Raw genomic sequence first — 21,513 nt, 5'->3', positions numbered from 1 at the left:
GCAGTCAAAAAGCAGAGTCTCTTGTCTCTGCCAAGAGGCCGCTGCCCTGGCAGGGCACTATGGCCAAAACACCTTCCATTGCCATTCTGTTCTCAACTCATAAGACAGCTCCTGACCCATTACTCACAGGAAGTGCGGGTAAGTGGGAGCACTGGCTTTAACATTAAGTTCTGTGTTTGAATTCTATTCCTTCTACTGAACAACATCATCATCTTACAAGTCATTTGATCTGAGTCTCAATTTTCCTCATCTTCTGTAAAGTAGGGATAATTCCTACTTTACAGTATAACTGTTGTGAAGATGAGAATAATATGTGGAGGACAAAGTGCTTAGGAAAACACCTGGCACATTGCAGGTACTCAAAGAATGGCATCTCTGCCTGAAGCTCTACCATATCCCTGTCAAATGGGTGGCAAGAATGACCTTCTCCTGCCAACAGAGTCGTCTGCCTTGTACCCATTTGTGTATAGTGCCTCTGTATTTATTGCTTCTGGGTCTGTGAACTGTGTTGACCATGTATGGAAAATATCTTTAAAAATTGTGTATGTACTGAACATGTACTGACTTTTTACTCCTTTCCTCCCTCAACAAGGTAGTATAACAATTACATTCATAGCATTTGCATTGTATTTAGTATTATAAGTAATAATAGTATATAGTAATAATAGTAAATATAGTATATAATATTATATATAATATGTATACAGTATATATAGTATATAAATAATAGTAGTATAAGTAATCTAGAGATGATCTAATGTCTAGAGGATATGTGCAGTTTATATGATAATATCATATCACTTTATATAAGGGACTTGAGCACTCATGGATGTTGGTATCTGCAAGGAACCTGCAACCAATTCCCCATGAATACTGCCCAGAAACGCTGGTCTATCCATTCTTATTTGGTTCCTCCTATGTTAGGCCTTTTCCAAAGTCTATGCACAGGATGTATCCTGTGCTCTTCACCTCATTTTGAATTCTATCTCCAAGATAACCTCATGAGCCCCCATTCAGATTGACTTCTGTCAATCAGCTTCACTGACCAATCATTTATTGTGCACTTGTTAGCAGTAATCTGACCATTTGAGAAGCAGTGCAATGGGCATAGTGCTAGTTACACTCACAAAGCTTGTACCCAGTGGGACAGTTGATGATAAACTCAAATAAGCATTTACTGTTCTTCCAGATAATCTTGTCAAGAAAATAAACGCAGACTAGAGAATGAAGAGAGTGAGGAAGGATGTTCTTTAGCTAGAGAAGGCATTTCAAGCACAGAGAATAAAGAAATGGGAAAGAACATTCTAGGTGGAGGCAACAGCTGGTACAAAGGCTGAGGCTAGAGAGACCCTGGGTAGTTTGAGGAGGAGAGTGGTCAGAGATGGGGTCAGAGAAGATGACATCAGGGATGAGATCATGCAGCACTGTTGCATGGAGTTAGACTATTACTCTTTTGGAACTGAAATTCATTGTAAGATGTTCAGCCACAGAGCTAATGTCCTGATCTTCATCTTCAATCACTTGACTTCTCTTTGGCTAATGGGCCAAAGGGACAGCAGTAGAGGCAGGCTGACTAGTGTGAGGTTGTCACAGAAGCCTAGGAGAGAGAATTGCATATTGGCTTAGGGTTATGGCAATGGAGATGATAGGGCAGGATGCATGAAATACTTTAGAGGTGAACCACAGAACACACTCATTGGATGTGGGTACAAACAAACAAGATGAATCAAGAATAATCCCTAGATTCTCCTGCAGGGATATTAGGCACATGAGGCAATTAAAAGATGGTGCCCAATGGATGTAAGGTGGGCGGTACCCAAGGTTGTTTACCACCAAAACCAATTGGCCGCGCAGCATCAGGAGAGGTGATGACGACTGACAGACATATGGCTGGTCCTGTAAAAAATTGCCTGGTAAAATGACCTTTTAAGTAATTGGTTAGTCCTTATGCCCTGCCCCAATAATCCTGTGGTCTTGTGCTTTAAAAGGCTTTGCTACGCGTGCAATAAATGAGTTCCTGCTTGACTTGGCTCCCTGCTATGTCTGATCGTCTCCGGGATCACAGGAGGCTGGGGAATGGGTGAGCGGCGCACTTATATTTCCTCGGACCCAGTCCATCCTCATTCGGGTGGACTAAGACCCTGCATTCTCCACCTATTCAACTGGAGACTGATGGTGACAGATAAGGCAGACTTTAGAAGAGAGTGGATTTTGGTATAGAAAGACACAATTCTGTTTTGGTCATGAAGTTGGAACTATTTGTTAGACAACCAACTAGAAATAGTAGGAAAACAATGCTGGGTAAGTCTGGAACTCAGGGGTGTCCTGGCTTGAGTCGTCTATTTGAGAAGCATTGTCCTAGAAGATTAGATAATATTAAAGCCATGGCAAATAGTATAGATGGAGAAGCAAAAAGATCCAAGGACAGAGATCTGGGGTACTCCAACATGCTGCAGTGGTTTAAGTGTCAACATCAGGGCCTAGAATATGGGCTCCCTTTCTGATTACTCATCTTCTTGGCCCTCTTCAAAGCAAAAGCTGCCCTCCCCCAGCCCCAAGTCCTGCCCCTGGTTTTTCTCATTCACACCAATTTTGTCTGTATCTCAACCCCAGCTGCTCTTCTCATCAGCCTCCCTCCTTGTGGCACTAAATCACTCACGGCCTTGCATGCATACTTCGCTTCTGGAATGTGTTAGTCCTCTCTTCCTAGTCAGCTTTTTGCCTATGGAAGGTAGTGAACATGCTTAATAAATTCCTGTATCACCTTCAAAATCGAACAGTGAACTAGGAAGTGCTGAAATACATGATGACTTTCAATGGAAGGGTGGTTGCTTGGGAAATGCCTCATGAAGCCATGTTGCCCTGCTGTGTTTGTGACACTCAGATTTGGCATACTCCCTTTTCCTGGTGATGCTACCCAGGCAGGCATGTACCCTTGTCTCCACTAATGGGAGATGAAATAAGCACCAGACAATCTCCCAGCGAGGCAGGTGGGCAAAACAAAGTGCAGAGAAGTGGAATTATTTTCTTGATCAACAAGTAAACACAGAGCAGCAAAAACAAAAACACCATGACACCAACAAAATCCAAATTCCATAGAAGAGAAAAGGTCTTTAGCACTTATTCCAGGAGTCTGACTACAAGCTCTATTTGTTGAATGAAGCAAGCTAGCTTGAATACTAAATAAAATTCACCCATCATATTTCTGGAACACTAGCATTACTGAAAGTCTGTGGCAGAGTGTTTTTCCCTGTTACTCTTCCTGCTTGAATATTCTAAGTTGCCTGCTGCTGACAGAACTATTGGCTCGTTAGCTGTGACCAGAACACTGACTCCTTCCGGTCTTCTCAAAGCCTGTGCAGCCTCAGACCAGCAGCACAAAAAGACAAAGAAGCCTGCAGGCACAGAGGACAGGCAAGACGAGGAGAAAATGGGATGGGAGGTGTGGACTGCATCAAGGGAAGGAAAAAAAGAATCTATAGCAGCAGATGTCAACGAGGAAGAATACAAAAATACTGATGAATGGAATGGAGCTGGAACTGTCAGACACAAAAGAAAGACAAGACCATTGAAAAAAGAACAGAATGGTCCAACATGGAGCATGAATCAGAGAAGAGAGAAGGAATGAAAAAGGAGTTGGGGAAAAAAGGAAGTGTGCATTGGTAGGAGAACTGTACATTAAAATGGAAAAGATAACTTCTTATAAGGTATACCTTGGAATACTTTAGGGCATTGGGAATACTCAGCCAAGAATGATGAATTACCACGTGCCCAACAGAATTACACTTAATACATTATTAATTATCTTCAGTGGTAGAGCACATGGTTGAACGTTTTTAGAAAATGAAAAAAAAAAATTAAACCATATGTAATTTGTATAATTCATGAAAGCCACAAGGGAGAAATTGGTTTTGGTTACTATAATTAACACATTCTTAATAATGTGTAGGTACATAAGACTTTGCATGAGTTTTAATTGACATTTATACTAGTGATGAAACAGAGCTATGGACCACATTGGTATGCCCAAACTAATTAATGGGAATACAAAGTCAGAGAGGATAGAAGTAGTGTCTAGACTTCTGTGTTTTTTACTACCATAGTCGCTTTCACAATGTTGTAGCACATAAAGTTGGAAAGCATCCTATGAGCATAGTCTGTTCATTCCCTCTGACTCTCAATGCAAATCCCAAGGCCTGATATATCTGGGAAGATCTGATGATTGTCAAAATGAGTTTGTGATTTGATTATTTTTTAGCCCTTGTCTGTATTCAGTGCTCTTTCTATTTTTTACTTGTTGAACTCTTGAGTTAGTGGAGCATTAACCCTGTGAGTGTAAAGTAAATTAAAGTATATTATCACAAAAATTAAAAGAAGAAAAGAAAAAAAAAGGTGGAGGGAGAGAGGAAAATATCATCATAAGAATTGTATCTATGGGGGTCGGCACTGTGGCACAGTGGGTAAAGCCGCCACCTGCAGTGCCAGCATCCCATATGGGCACCAGTTCAAGTTCTGGCTACTCTGCTTCTGATCCAGCTCTTTGCTATGGCCTGGGAAAGCAATATAAGATGACCCAAGTCCTTGGGCCCCTGTATCTGCATGGGAGACCTGGATGAAGCTCCTGGCTTTGGATTGGCACAACTCTGGCTGTCATGGCCAGTGAGGATTGAACCAGCAGATGGAAGACCTCTCTCTCTGCCTCTCTGCCTCTCCTTCTCTCTCTGTATAACAATTTCAAATAAATAAGTCTTTAAAAAATTCTATTAAATACATGAAATCTGTTCTGTTTATATTAATAATTTTTTTTTCCTTTAAAAACTCAGCACCTTGCATCTCTTACTAAGAGCTCAGCCAAGTTTAGTGACAGCTGCACATTCGTGTATGCAACCTGCTGAGCAGCTTCACTGCAGATGGCAGCAGGTCCTCATTAGTCCCATGTGGAGGCCAGCTGGGTGGCTGGGAATGGCCAGTCCTTGGAGGTTTTCTGGGTGGGTCACATCGAGAAGAGCAGGGAGAAGATAGGCTCATCGGCCGCAGACCAATGAGTTGTTACGTTTCATCCAACTATTACTTTTGATCCTTATTAGCATAATTAAATTTAAGACAATCATCATGACAACATTTGATTTGAGATTAAGTATGGTTAGCTGCAGGTATCTGTCCATCTTCTGTCCCCAGCAGGCTAAATGAGTTGTTCAATGGCCACTTCTAGATCCTAGGTACACTGATCTATTTTCTGCTTTTGAGGCTTCTAGAAACTTTCTAGGTGTTCATGCTAGGGCCAGTGTAGACTCTGGGTAAGGTCACCCTATAATATAGCAAAAACTGGCTACAGTTTTGGTCTTGTTTAGGAAGCCCTGAGGATCTCTGGGAAGAGAAATGGGTGAGATTTGTGAATGATTCATCATCTCTGTAAAGGACTCATTCCCTCTGTAGCTCTGGACCAGTCTTGGCTCAGGACAATGAAACACTATGGAGAGGGACTACAGCAAATCTGGTGATCTTAGGTGTTTCTCACCAGTGTTCACCAGTATTACGGCCATTTGCTAGGGGAAATCATCTGGGCTGGGCAGGTGACATAGTCTATTCTCAGAATTCAGGGAGGAGAGCCTCCATGATACAGAAGATAGTATGAGTGAATACAGAACCGCAGTAGAGAGCCTGTGTTGCATCCTTCCTCCTTTTGGCCAGAGACTGGCACACTCAACAACCCAGAAGTTAAGGGATTTGCTACAGGCCACAGCCAACCAGACAAAGCATTCTATTACTATCTTCCTCTGACAAAACTGCATTCCTTGTACAACCCAAAATATTTCTTGACCTCACAGGACAAAATGAAACCAATAAGAGCATACTCCTAAACCCAACTGTTGGCCCTTGGCAGGTGGCCCCCACCCCACATTGTACTTTAGTTACAACTTGTCTTTTCAGATGTGGCCTCTACTCCTTCTCCTGGGCTGTCAGACGGTGAAGAGGACACTCCCTGCAGAGACCACAGCTTTGCATCACAGTGCAGGAAGCTGGGTCTGAAGTGACTTAATAGGCATGGCCCTTACTCCTGGGACACACTTGTCACTGTCATGTCGGCCTGGCAACCTGACTAAAGACACGGACTCATTTTGAGTTTTTCACATTTATTATCTGAAGATACCTTGGTCATTTACAGTTTGGACCTTGGGCCCTCTCTTTTATTTATAAAGCAATGACCACTGGCCTTGTTCATAAGGTGATCCACTTCACTTTCACGCCTTTTGCTTTTTTTCACAAGGTCAATATTTTCATCTTCTCTTCTCACATAGATTATTTTTATAAAGCTGATGAAAAGGAAGCTCAAAAATGACCTGCAAGAGTTTTTCTCACTCCTTGGGTTATTAAATCCTATGTAGACCAGTCCTTTGCCTACTCCCCCACCCCAACTCATGTTGCCCAAAGTGTTTTGATGAAAAGTGTTTGTAGATGAGTACAACTACAGGAAGATTCTGGTTCAGTAGAAACACAAGTCAATAAAAGTTACAGGAGCCTAAAAAAATAAATGAGTTGTCTTCAGAAGTACTGAGTTCCCTAGTTTGGCCATGAGTCAGAGATAATATTAGAATGAATTCATGCATCAGATTAGGGTGTGGATCAACAAGAACAAATATTGGAGAATTTTTTTTAAGCTACAGGACAGCAAAGAAAAATGAGGCAGCTTCTCAGAGTTATATCAGAAGGTTCACCAGGCCTATGCCAGGCTTATAGCTAGATGCATTAAGATAGAAATGAAGGAAAGTCTTAGATACAACTTGTTTCTTAGAGTTACTAACTTGGAGTGACCTTTAGAAATAACTTTTGCTATGCCCTTTTTCTTAAATAGGAGAAAAAAATGAGGCTCTGAAAGGTGAAATTTTTTTCCTAAGGTCACACAGCTAGTTATGATGTTCATTAAAAAATAGACACACTCCCTGGATTACAGAAAAGACAGAAGACTTATGGCATGAAAGTGTTCTCAATTTCCCTTTTGACTAGGGTTGGAAATTCCTACTTCTCTGGCTGCTATTATAAGTCAACTTTGGGATAGGGCCTATTTTTACTCCTCTGAGTAATGTTCAAACCCTGGGGGAAGAAAGTGATGATGGTGAAGTGGATTTCTGTTACGACCTCAGAAGGTACCACCCGACACTAGGACACTAGGAAGATAGCGGCTGTTTCCATGGTGTCACTCGAGGAGACACCATGGTTACCACACCCCATATCAAGGCCAATCATCTATCTCTAAGAATAATTTCATTGTTTGACTCTAAAGGAATTTGCAATCTTATGGAGGTCTCCATTTAAACATCATGGTTAACATATTAACTCTACCAGTTAACACTTCAGTTGGCCATTAGCACTTTGAATATCTCATATGTGTCCGGACCGTATGGCTTCATTTAATTTACTAGCTGATAGCTATGTGAGAGGAAATCTATGCCATGAATAGGATACAAACCAGGTATCTTCAGGTTGGACACCAGGAGGAATAGGAGGATGAGCTTGCAATTCAGGTAGCACTGGTTTCAAGTATAACTCTGTCATATGTGAGTATCATGGCCTTGGGAAAGCTAGAGAATGCTCACAATCCCATTTCCTTCTTGTCAGATTGGGATAATAATAATGACATGTATGGTTACTTTGAGACTTTGTTGCATAGTATCTGGAAGGCACTAGAGAAAGTGCCAGGCACATATGAAATATCACATAAATATTATTTCTGCCATTAGCCCACCACTGAAGTAAGGGGCTCAAACAGGAAGGAGAGAAGCCACCAAAGAAAAGCTATGCCTACAAAATAGATTTGTGCAAAGACAACTTCATCTAGGCAATCTTATCTTCAAAGGCAAGACTAGGTCTTAGAAAAAAGTTGAGGGAAGAAGCTATGTGAACTGTATTGTGAAGGTCTTTTGTCTCCACGCCAGAACTCTGAGGATCCTGAGTGTGTGTAGCTGATGTTCACATAACACTTGGCTTCCCGGTCCCATTTCTGCTCTCACTCAACCTTCCTACACGCTATACTTCAGCTGATTGCTGTTCCTAATCTCCAGATAATTACACATGCAGTTTCTTCTGCCAAGGAAACATTCCTGGCTCATTAATTCGGACTTAAATCCTAGGTCTCAGCTTACATGTGACTTCCTCTGGGAAGTTAATGTCCCACTAGACTGAGCCAAGTGCCTTTCATGTCTACTTCCTCACATCTCTGTGAGAGAAGGCTTCAAACTTGTAACAATTGCCTGTTCATCCTGTCTTCTCCACCAAATTGTAAATCAGTGAGAGCAGGGACCTCATATAAGTTACTCACTATTGTGTCCCCAGTGCCTAACATAAGTGGTATTAAGAGGTCCTCAATGATCCCAGTGGAAAGAATGAGCCATCAAAGAAGGAGGTACCTTTCTCGGAAGGAAGGAAAGAACTTCCACTTTGACTATGGCCTTGTCTAAATAAGATTGGAGTTGGCAAACTCAAGAGGCTTCCATAGCCTTGGCAGCTCATGACAACAGCCTCGGTGATTACTGACGTCATAAATAAGAGTGTTAATTGTTAAATCAACAATGGGAGTCACTGTGCACTTACTCCCCATGTAGGATCTCTGTCCTTAATGTGTTGTACTTTGTGAATTAACAGTATAACTAGTTACTCAAACAGTACTTTATACTTTGTGTTTCTGTGTGGGTGCAAACTGTTGAAATCTTTACTTAGTATATACTAAATTGATCTTCAGTATATAAAGATAATTGAAAGTGAATCTTGATGTGAATGGGATGGGAGAGGGAGTGGGAGATGGGATGGTTGTGGGTGGGAGGGAGGTTATGGAGGGAAAAAAGCCACTATAATTCAAAAGTTGTACTTTGGAAATTTATATTTATTAAATAAAAGTTAAAAAAAAGAGGACCTCAATGAATGCTCATACTCATTAAATGAGTGAATGAATACATAAATTACATGTAGAGGTTTAGTAAAGGAGATGTTGCTTTGGATTTATCATGGTATTTCTTCTTTGATCTGATCTGAAAAGATCCTTGCTAGGATAATAAATATAATTACTGCTCATTTTTTTTCTCATGTAAATGCCTACAGATGATTACATCTCAAGAAAGGGAGAGCATTCTGTATAGGCAAAGATAATGCAGGCAGGGACTGCTGTGGTTTGGATGTTGTTTGAGAGTGTCCATTATAGGTTCATGTGCTAGACAATGGATCCTTGATGTAGCAGTATTGAAGTGGTAGGATCTTAAAGAAATGATGAGATTGCAGAGATACGACCCTGGGAAAGGATTAATGTACTTTTCATGGGACAAGTTCATTCCTAAGCAAGCAGATTGTTATAAAAACAATGAATCTGGCTCCTCTCTGGTCACTTGGTTCTTTGATTGCACATGTACTGCTTTGCATGCAGCCTTGTTAGTTTTCGCATCTCCACCATGCTAGGGTTCAGCCAGGATGCCCAGACCTGTTGCTAAGACTGTTGGTGACTTTTGAGCCACCAGAATTGTCAGCCAAAAAAACCCCTGTTTTCTTTTTATGTTACTCAGTGTCAGGTAATTTATTTATAGCATCACAAACCAGAGGAAGACAAGGACCACCTCTGTTTACCAATCTCCTGGTTTGACCAGCACTTTGGTGCTTTATCAGATTAAGACCAATGTGTATCTGGTTCACATTGTTGGTGGAAGGGATGTCTTCCAAATCATGTTGAAAAATTCAGCATTACATCACTGTGAAAGGAAAAAATCTGTTTTCTCGGTTGCAATCTTTTTATGTTATTTTGGGTAAATAAGACTCCCTCTTCCATTGCTTTCTTTTAATTGGGAGTTCCCCCATTTAGCACATGAGTGCCTCTCAATTGGTGGTTAAACAGGGAGTGATCACACATTCACCACTCAACCGACCTGAGCCTGAGCCTAGTTCCTCTTTGTGTCATGTGTTCAACAATGAAAGAGGAATCACAGCCTAACTTCCTCTAGAACCTTTAGCATGCGTGTAGGGTTGAAAACCTCAGTCCAGTGGCTATACAACAGGGCTGTGGAATGGAAGAAAAATGCTGTGTAGTGGTGTGTATTTTCTTTTTCCATGGAAAAACATGAATGGAGGAAACTGGGGCTCACAAATGATAAGCAACTTGCCAAAGGGCACAGGGCCTTGAAATGGCCGTATCTGTGGGTACTATTTTACAACTCCATTATGGCTGTCTTTGTCATTGTGAAAAAGCATATTCAATTTGGAACAAATGGGCTCATCTCTGCCCTACATCATGTTATCTTGGGCAAGCCACATTACTCAATAGGAATTCAGATTATTCAACTGTAAAATGAGAGGAATTGGAGTAGATTAATCTTAAGGTTACTTTCAGCTCAAAAACTTTCAATATTTTAATAAATGCTGACTCATTGACAAAAGTGTATTGAGCATATTGTTGTTCACCATAAGAAGAGGAGAGAGGGGACTTAGGTCATATTTAATGCAGCAGAAATTGAGTTAATTACCATCTGCTGCATTGCCCATTTGTTATCTTCTTTGAAGTGTGTACCTATTCTTGACCTTTGACTACTTTTTTGCCTGATGCTAGTCACTGTGCTTGGAGATTTGGGCATTCACTCTGCTCATGCTAGAAGCTGGAATAATTCCAAGGGGTGGGGTTTAAATGGATTCTGATAGAGAAACTGAAGCAGTTTGTTAAAGGAATCCTACGTTCTTCTTGGGCTTGGTTTTGAATTCAGCATCCATAACCTAGCAGTCACTTTATGCCCAAGTTTCCTGAGACAGTCCTTTCTGTCTTCATAGAGTTTGAACTCTTAAAAGAACTCTCTTCTTCAATGTTTGACTGTCTTTCAGAAATGGGAGTAGGCTTATCCACAGTGTTATGTAACAGTGTTCCAAGAGACCCTCACAGAAGCCATGAGATAAATTTAGTTCTTGGAGGAGCTTTCAATTGTTGTTGGTATCAAAAATACCACCTCTTTTTTTTAAAAAAACTAGAATTAGGCACTGATGTCTTGAGAAATAAGACATAGTCTCATGAATTTTAACATAAAAACTTTATAGTCCCATGAATTTTAACATAAAAACTGAGAACCCCCCAAAATCTGACAACTTCCATGATTTCTTTGGCTCCCAGGGACATGAAACTAAGTCTTCTCTTTTGTATGTAATTAAGGATCCTATAGTGGGAGAGTGTGAGATTCAGTGGTATTTAAGGAGTATCACATGGTGTCTAATATTTGTATGAGTTCAGTACACCCATTATTGTTACTATTGTTGTATCTCTTTTAGGTTCCTTTTTATATAATTTTCTAAGTTTTTCCATGTTGTTTTGATTCTTTATAATAAGAATCATTCTAGAATTTGATACCCAATGAAGACAGACCCCATTTATTCTCATTTATTCTGAATCTATCTTTGGTTCTAGACATGGTGGCTCCAAATCTATAACTTAGGAAAACAGTAATTCTACTGTCATTAACACATGACAAATATGTGATGACAACTAATCTATCCCTCCTGAGCCCTTTGGCTCCTGAACAAATATTCCCAGTTCCTTAACTCTTCTTTTATGATTCTAGAGTCTATATATAATATGATTCTAGATTTTCTCACCATACTGCTGACTCCACTCAAAAGATACTCTGGGGAAGGTGGTTGGGTGAAAGATCAAAACACTGGATAAGATATCTGTGTCCCAGATCAGAGTGTCTGGCTTTGCTACCCAGCTCTGTCTCCTGACTTCAGCTTCCTATTAATGCATATCCTGGGAGGCAGCAGCGATGATTCAAATAATTAAGTTCCTGACACATACATGAGAGACCTGGATTGAGTTCCTGGCTCCTGACTTCTACCCCATCCCAGTTCTGGGTCCATTTTGGGCATCTGGGGAATGAACCAGTGGATAGGAACACATACACTCTCTCCGCCTCCCAAATAAATGAGACAATCTGGCTTTTCCGTATTTCTTTCAAGAAAGGATCCAGTAGTATGAAGAAACTTCTTATTCCTGTTATATGCCTTCCACCACAGGCTGATTAGCCTCAAGAAGGGCGGCTAGGAGAGACGGAGATGTCAACTCCATCTCACTGAATTTATTCCTGAGTGATAATTTGAAACTGTGTTCTAACCTATTGAACAGCTAAAGCTACTAGGCTTTTCAGCATTCATTTTCTTTCCTTCCCTCCCTTGCTCCCTTCTGACTAACTGACTCTCTAAAGCAAACCATTTCCCTTTTTAGGAATTATTTCTTCCTCACTGGGTATTGTCTGTTGGGACTAATACCAAGGGTTCTGTTTACTCCTCTCCAAGGACCAGTAATGATGCAAGCTAAGCTGTCCCTTCCTTTGGAGTCTGAAACTCAAACAGAAGCAGCCATGTTGAAAATAATTGGATTTCCGGCCGGCGCCGCGGCTCACTAGGCTAATCCTCCGCCTTGCGGCACCGGCACACCGGGTTCTAGTCCCGGTTGGGGCACCGATCCTGTCCCGGTTGCCCCTCTTCCAGGCCAGCTCTCTGCTGTGGCCAGGGAGTGCAGTGGAGGATGGCCCAAGTGCTTGGGCCCTGCACCCCATGGGAGACTAGGAGAAGCACCTGGCTCCTGCCATCGGATCGGCGCGGTGCGCCGGCCGCAGCGCACCTACCGCGGCGGCCATTGGAGGGTGAACCAACGGCAAAAGGAAGACCTTTCTCTCTGTCTCTCTCTCACTGTCCACTCTGCCTGTCAAAAATAAAAAAAAAAAAAAAGAAAATAATTGGATTTCCATCCCACCCCAGAAGGGATCCCTGAACACACCGTTCTTGCTACAGGCTATTATTGCAATTCCTGCTTTCTACCTCCCACTGCCTCTAGGAACCTTGCATCCTTCTAATACATTCCTTTTGTTAAAGTTAGCTAGAGTTGTTATTTTTTGTTTATAACCAAATAGCCTTACCTAATGCAACCATTGTTCATAGTAGTGTGCCTATCTATTGTATCAATAGTTCTACACATCTCCTTAATGGTTTCTGAAATACATTTCATATAATTTTAAAATTATACCTAATCTCTTGCCTTTAAATTTGATCATAATGTATTATATATCTTTATTTTCAGGAGACTGAATCCATGGTAGAGAAACACGGACTTGCCCTCAACTTCCTCTCCTTCCTGCAACACGATCCTATAACTTCTACTGAAGAAGTCCATTCATAAAGTGCCCAGTTTTGACTGAACATAAAAGATCAGTGGCCTCTTGGAGAGACCACTTGTTTTCCTGTCAAATGGGAGGAAGTCAACTCAGTTATATGCATGGGACTTCATATTCTCTTGCAGGTAAAACTGGGACTGAGTGGGAAGCATTGGCATCTGTCAAAATGTCGATATTCTACATACAATTAAGTCAGACTTCATTTTCTGACTGGTGTTAAAAATGAGACAGGTAAAGCAGATATTCTAGCAGAAGCTTGCAGTTAGTACTTGAGTGATGATGAGAGCTCTGCCAATGGAGTGGGAAGTGACACAAGGCAAATGCTTTGTTGCTGCGGTGAGGCCATGCACATCCTGCTAATACCTGACACAGATGTAGCCAGGCAACTTTCTCTGTGTTGGGTCTTTATTAATCTCTTGAAGGTCAGATTTTTTAAAAAAAGATTTATTTATTTATTTGAAAGGCAGAGCAAAAGCAAGAGAGAAATCTTCCATCCACTGGCTCATGCCCCAGATGGCCACAATGGCCGGAGCAGCTCAGATCTGAAGCCAGGAGCCAGCAAATTTTTTCTGGGTCTCCCATGTGGGTGCAGGGGCCCAAGGACTTGGGTCATCTTAAACTGCTTTCCCAGGCCATAGCAGAGAGCTGGATCGGAAGTGGGGCAGCCAGGAATAGAACCAGTGCCCATATGGGATGCTGGCACTGCAGGTGGTGGCTTTACCTGCTATGTCACAGCGTCGGCCCCAGATTTTTTTTTTTTTTTTAATGAAAGTTTCATGTTCCTTCCTTACTGGTGAGTTCTTAGGCAGGTATCTGGGAATTCCAGCTACTTCTGAGAAGTAGAGGCTGAGATAGTAGTGTAAGAACTATACTGGGTCAGGGGAACGTGTGTGGAAGTGACCCTCATAATGGAGTCATTAGCGGGAAATTGCCCAGAAAAAGTGTGGCCTCAGTTCAAAATCTGCAGATCCCAAAGGCACAAACAGTTGGAGACTGCAGTTACTAAACTCCTTGTAGTTGAGTGGAGATCCAAGTAGTGCATTTCGATGACTGACACTTTGTCTTGAAGTGTGTCTTACATTAATTCATGCCATAATAGCTCAATGCATGGATGCTGGAGTTGGGCAGCCCGAGTTTGAATCCTTACTCCAAAACTTGCTCAATTTGTGACCTTAGAAAATTTACTGAGGTCCAATACTGTGGCATAATGGGTTAAGCTGCCACCTGCAATGTCAGCATCTCCTATGTGCATCCATTCAAGTCTCGGCTGCTCCACTTCTGATCCAGCTCCCTGCAAATGTGCCTGGGAAAGCAGAAGAATATGGCCCATGTGCTTGTGCCCCTGCACCCATGATGGTACCCAGATAAAACTCCTGGCTTCTGGGTTAGGCCTGGCCAAGTCCCGGCTGTTATGACTATTTGGGGAGTGAACCAGCAATGAAAGATCTCTTTCTCTCCATCTCTTGTTTGCAACTCTGCCTTTCACATACATAAAAAATAAGTCTCAAAAAAAGACTTAGTGTGTCATAGTATCATTTAAAAAAAAGAGTAAAACTCCATACCTCATATTCCTTATCTTTAAAGTGGAGATAAATCAGTAACAACCTTAGAACATTTTTGTAAGCACTTAGAAAAATGCTTGATGAGACTGAAGTGTACAACATAATATTTTTTTTAACCAATGAATGTCAATGAATGTCAGCTATGTGCCAATTCTGTTTGACCTATCTTGTGGAGGTATTCAGTGTGGCCTTTGTGAATTAGCACAGTTATCTGTGAAGCAACAATTACAACTTACTTTTTATTGAAAGTAAATCTGACTGAGTGACACTAATTCCCTGATTACTGATCAATAGCAGTGCTGTGATAAAGAGCTTGGGTCATGTCTTGTGTGAAGGCTTGGTTCTTTCTGGCTCTGGATTTTAACAGCTTAACATAAACTCCAGGGGTTAACTACAAAATGGTAGGCTCACAGCTGTAAAGTTCAAGTGGAATTCACTGAGCTCGAAAGGTCAAGGTGAACGAACACTCACTGCAAACCATCACACAAGTGTAAGAGGCCCTTATATGGCACTTTTAGGAAGTACAGAGATAAAACTTTCCTATCAGAAGTCTGAATGCTGCTAAAAAGATCATTTACTTGGCAAACCCTTATACAGCACTTAGTGGTCCCAGGTCTTACTCTTACAAACATCCATTAATTTACTTGTTACCTCTGTATGATGTAAGTACTTGATGTAAGCCCTGTCAATACCCCCACCTTATAGCAGAGATAGTGAGGTACCACGAGGTTAAATAGGACAGAGGCTAGTATGAAGCAGAGCTGGAATTTGAAGAAGGACAATATTGGTGGGCTCCAGGATTTGTGCTCTTATTCATCATGCATCCTGCCTTCTAAGTCAGTACTCAACACATTCTTTGCTTCCCGTCATGCTATTGTATAGACATTCTGGAGCATGAATCCCTGGGAAGAAGGTACTAATTTCCTCTGGGGCTGAGACTCCATCTAGCTTGCTTTGCAGAGGAGCCCTTCAGTTGGGGTTCAGAGTTTATTTCAAGACTTTAGATTTGAAAATTTACATTGGAGCCCACCTGAACTGCTCGTGGTTCTTTGGATGCAATTTGTCAGTTCCTAGCAAAACACATAGGGTAAGTTGACAAACTTTAAGAATGAGGTCAGATTTTGGATTTAGGAACACCACTTAGCAAAGGTTTATTTTCACTTTAAATTCTATGTTTAGGGATTCCAAGATGGTGGAATAGGGAAAGGGCTTGCTGCTCTAGCCTAGGGGAAAACAGTTTCAAAAAAGTGGCAGAAGCACATCCTTGGGGGAGACAGAGAGAAAACTGCAGCGGAGATTCTACGGGAGGAAGAGTGATGTTGTGGATCCCTGTGGAAGGTGCATATGTGCAGTGGCGAGCACAGACACAACACATGACCCCAGCAGCCAAGAGCCAGGGAAAGCACCAGCTTTGGAGAGTGAGGTGAGATCAGGCTACAGCAGCCCAAGCCACTGCTGATACAGATGGAGGGAGAGCCTGTCTTTGAGTTCCTCATGGAGCCCCAAGCAGGACAGGGTATCTGCTAACCCAGTGAAAAACAGGGGCACATTTCTCTCTCCCCATCACCCCCACAGTGACACCTGGCAACTGACTGAGAGAGGGTAGGCAAGATTTTGGACATAAGTAGCAGCTGTGGCACCTCTTGTGTGCACTCCCAGAAACTGGCAGGGACAAGACGCCATCTTGAAAGCTGTAGCAGCGGCAGGAGCTCAGGTGTGCACATGAGGCAATGTGTGGGGAAAAGGAGACATTCTGACATCCGTATCGGCTGCAGAGGCCCTTGTGTGTGCCTAGCAACTGGTGGGGGGAAGGCACCATTGTGAAAAGAGGGACTGCGGCTGGTGGCTGTTGTGCAAGCATGTGATCCAGTGACTTTAGCAGAAGGGAAAAATCCACATTCTGTACTGACTTTGAGCCTGGCTGGGAGGATTGACAGGGGGCTGGGTACCCACATAGGACTGTGAGGTGCCCCCAGCCTCTTAACCTATCACAGATTCTGAGGCTTAAACTGCCTGGGGGGAGCAGCCACAGGGAATGTCTCTGCCTCTCTGTGGATGGCACAGGCTACCAGGGAGGAGTGGATCTTCTACACCCCAAGACTGTGGGAGCCTCCTATGCGGAGACTGTGGGAACTCTGTGACTGCACGGGAGGGTACAGGGTATAGCTGGTCTCTGGGCATTCACTGTGTGCAGCTCCACATGCTCAGAGCTTCCTGACTGCCTGGGGGTGGGTCACTGCTGTGGGATCCATGCTCACACTGAGAACTGCACAGATCGTTTGTGTGGTTCACGCAGCAGCATGGATGGGTACTGTACTCATTGTGGGCTACCACCTGGGCATCGATCACCTTGGAAGAGAGGAGGTGAGGGTGTGATTACCCTCCTTTCTGCTAACAAGAGGGGGTCAACCATGTTCAATCTGGAGCACTAACTAGTGCTCCTTGGCCACACCCAGTACATGCCTTTGGGTATTGACTGAAAGAGCAGACACTCCCCTAAGCCACAGAGGCCTAGTTTAAAGATAAAAGCCACCAGAAGAGAAAACCAACACATATTTCACAAATGCCCAGTTAGAATGGCTTTCATGCAGAAATTAACAAACAATAAATGCTAGCAAGGATGTAAAAAAAAGATACCCTAATCCACTGTTGGTGGGAATGTAAACTGGTGGAAGTCAGTATGTGGATACCTTAGAAAGCTGAAAATAGACCTACCATATGATCCAGCCATGCCACTCCTGAGAATTTACCCAAAGGAAATGAAATCAGCATATGGTAGAGTTATATACACCCCCATATTCATTGCATCTCAATTTTTAAAAGTTAAGATATGGAATCAAGCCAGATGTCCATCAACTGATGACTGGATAAAGAAATTATGGTGTTTGTATATATACACATTTATTTATATATATATATATATATATATATATATATATATATATATATATATAATGAAGTTCTACTCACCCATAAAAAAGAAAATCCTGCCTTTTGCAACAAAATGGATACAACTGGAAACCATTATACTTAGTGAAATAAGCCAGTCCCCAAAAGAGAAATACCTTATGTTTCCCCTGAGCTGTGGTAACTAATAGAGTACCTAAAATGGAATGTATAGTTGTGAAATTGATATTTTGAGATTCAATGATTATTTACAGTCCTTGTCTCTACTGTTAAGGATTAGTGTTTTTTTCTTCATACTATTTGTTGAAATATTTACTTAGGTAGGGTTAATATTATGAGTATAAAGTAAACTGTAAATAGATCTTTGTAAAAATTTAGAGTGGTAACAGGAGAAGGAGGAGGAAGAGTAGCAGTGTGGGTGGGAGAGGGTAGGATGTGAAGTATCACTATTTTCTGAATATATGAAATACATAAAATTTATATACCTTAAATAAAATTTAAAAAATAAATTATGTTTAAAACAACTTTTTTTTTTTTTTTTAATATGGGATGCTGTCTTTGCAGTCAGTGGCTCAATCCACTCGGGACAATGCTGGCTCCCCCCATATGTTTTTTTTAAAGGTTTATTTATTTATTTTAAAGGCAGAGTTGCAGAGAGAGAGAGAGATATATATATTTTCCATCATCTGGTTTACTCCCCTAGTGGTCCCAATAACCAGGGCTGGATCAGGCTGAAGCCAGTAGCCAGGAGCCAGGAATTCTTCTAGGTCTCCCATGTGGGTGCAGGGGCCCAAGCACTTGGGACTTTCTCTTCTGCTTCCCCAGGCCATTAGCAGGGAACTGGATCAGAAGTGGAGCAGCTGGGACAAGATCCTGTGCCCATATGGGATGCTGGTGTTGCAGGCAGCAGCTCACCCTGCTATGCCATAGCAATGCCTTCTTGGAACAACTTTTTAGATGAAAGAAACTTAAGAGGATACAAAGATATAGGAAGACATTCCATGTTCACGGATTGGAAGAATCAATATTATTTTCCATACTACCAAAATGTCTATACCGTCCAAATCAATGTACAGATTCAATGCACTCTCTATCAAAAGACTAATCACATTTTTTTTGTTTTTGTTTTTAGCACTAGGAAAAACATTATTTATATTTATGAGGAAGCACAAAATATCCTGAATAGCCAAAGTAATTTTCAGGCAAAAGAACAAAGCAGGCAGCATTATACTACCTGATTTTAAAATATATTATAAATTTATAGTAATTAAAACAGCATAGTAATGGCATAAAACAGATGCATGGACCCCTGGAAATGTATAGAGATCTTAGATGTAAATTCATAATCTACAGATTACTGATCTTTGACAAATGTGCCAAGAATGCTCATTGGGAAAAAGATTGTCCTCTAAATAATTGGAAATAAAATGGAAATGCATATATTCATGTGCAGAAAACTAAGTCTATACTCCTCCCCCTAATCTCTCATTGTATATGAAAATCAACTCAAAATTGATGGCAGATTTTAATATGAAGTCTGAAACTTTTAAACTATTGTAGGAAAACAACAGAAATGTTTCACAGCATTGAAATGGGCAAGGATTTATTTCAATTAGCTCCCCAAAGTACAGTAAACAAAAGCAAATAATAGACAAATGAGATTTCATTGAACTAAAGAGCTCTTGTATAGCAAAAGAACAAGCAGACCGATGAGATACAGATCAGGAGTAATTATTTGCAAGTTATATATCTGACAAGATATTAATAACTAAACATATAGGGAACTTAAATAGCAAAAAATCCAATTAAAAAAGTGGGCAGTAGATCCAAACAGACATTTCTCAAAGACAGACATACAAACAGCCAACAGGTACATGAAAAGCTACTCTCTCACTAATCATCATCAGAGAAATGCAAATCACCAGCATAATGAGATAAAACTTCATGCCAGTAGATAGACTATCACCAAAAGGACAAACGATATCAAGTGCTGGGAAGGATGTGGCGAAAAGAGAACTCTTGCACACCGCTGGTGGGAATTTAAGTTACTACAGCTCTTGTGGAACAGAGAATGAAGGTTCTTCAAGAAACTAAATATAAAACTTTCATATGACCCAGCAATCTCACTACTGGGTCTATATCCAAAATATAGATTTACAGCTACAGTGAGGTTTTTTAATCTGTCAAACTTATTACTGTTCTTGTAATGTCTTCTCTTCCCCTGCTATTCTTTCTGACTACTGTCAATTGCATTTCTACTCCTAAACCAACATTTCTGTTTATTCTAAAAATAAACATCAAAGGGCAAGTGCTGTGGCGCAGTGGGTTAATGCCCTGGCCTGAAGCATCCTATATGAGTGCCAATTTGTGTCCTGGCTGTTTCACTTCTGATCCAACTCCCTGCTAATGCTCCTGGGAAAACAGCAAAATATGGCCTAAGTGTTTGGAATCCTGCACCCGCATGGGAGACCCAGAAGAAGCTCCTGGCTCCTGGCTTCGGATCTGCAGCTCCAGCCATTGCAGCCATTTGGGGAGTGAACCAGCAGAGAGAGAGAGAGAGAGAGAGAGAGAGAGAGATCATCTATTCTCTGCCATTTTACTTCCAAATGTCTGCAATGGCCAAGGCTGGGCCAGACCAAAGCCACGAGCCAGGAGTTTCTTCTGGGTCTCCCACAGGTACAGGGTTCCAAACACTTGGGCTATATTTTGCTACTTTCCCAGGAGCATTAGCAGGGAGTTGGATCAGAAGTGAAACAGCCAGGACACAAATTGGCACTCATATGGGATGCTGGCATCACAGGTGGTGGCTTTACCTACTACACAATGTTGGTCCCCAAATATCATCTTAATAAAGTGAATGTGCACATGAAAAAGAAGATGTTAAGATTTAACAGAAATGAAAAAATAATCAGGAATTAATAAAATAGCTAGATGCCAATATATTGGAAAATATAGAAGAAATGAATAGATTTCTGCACACATATAATCTATAAAAACTGAGTCATGAAGACACAGAAAATATATATAGACCAATAATCAAGACTGAGATTGAATCAGTAATTAAGATGCTCTCAACAAAAAAGAGCCCAGGACTGAATGACTTCATTGCTGATTTCTACAAATTTTAAAGAAGAACTAATATTAATTCTTCTCAAACTATTTAAAACAATTGAAAGGAAGGAATCCTCCCAAGCTCCTTCTCTGAGGACAGCATCACTTTCATTCCTAAACCAGAAAAAGATAGAACCAAGAAAGAGAATGATAGACCAGTATTCCTGAAGAACATAGAGGCAAAAATACCAGTTAATTGAATCCAACAACACCAAAAAGATCATTCACCTGGACCAACTAGGATTTATCCATGGTATTCAGGGATGATTAAATATAGGCAAATCAAGAAAGGTGATATATCATATTAACAAATTGTAGAATAAAAACCATGATTGTCTGAATACATGCAAAGGAAGCATTTGATAAAATACAACATTCTTTCATGATAAAAACCTAAAGCAAATTGGTAGAGAACGAACATTCCTCAACACAGTCAAGGCAATATATTAGAAACCCACAGCCAACGTCATACTGAATGGGAGAAAAGTTGGAAACATTTCCACTAAGATGTGGAACTAGACAAGGATGCTCACTGTCACAATTACCATTCAATAAAGTTCTAGAAGCATTATCCAGAGTCACTAGACAAGAAAAAGAAATCAAAGGGATACAAATGGAAAAGGAGAAAGTCAAAGTATCCCTGTTTGCAGATGGTATGATCCTATACTCAGTGTAACCGAAGGACCCTACTAACCAATTATAGGAAATTATGGCAAAGTTGTAGGATACAAAATCAACACACAAAAATC

The sequence above is a fragment of the Lepus europaeus genome, chromosome 7 (assembly GCF_033115175.1).
Source record: "Lepus europaeus isolate LE1 chromosome 7, mLepTim1.pri, whole genome shotgun sequence".
NCBI lineage: Eukaryota > Metazoa > Chordata > Mammalia > Lagomorpha > Leporidae > Lepus > Lepus europaeus.
The sequence above is the reverse complement of the archived record's forward strand: the minus strand, read 5'-3'. Positions refer to the sequence as shown.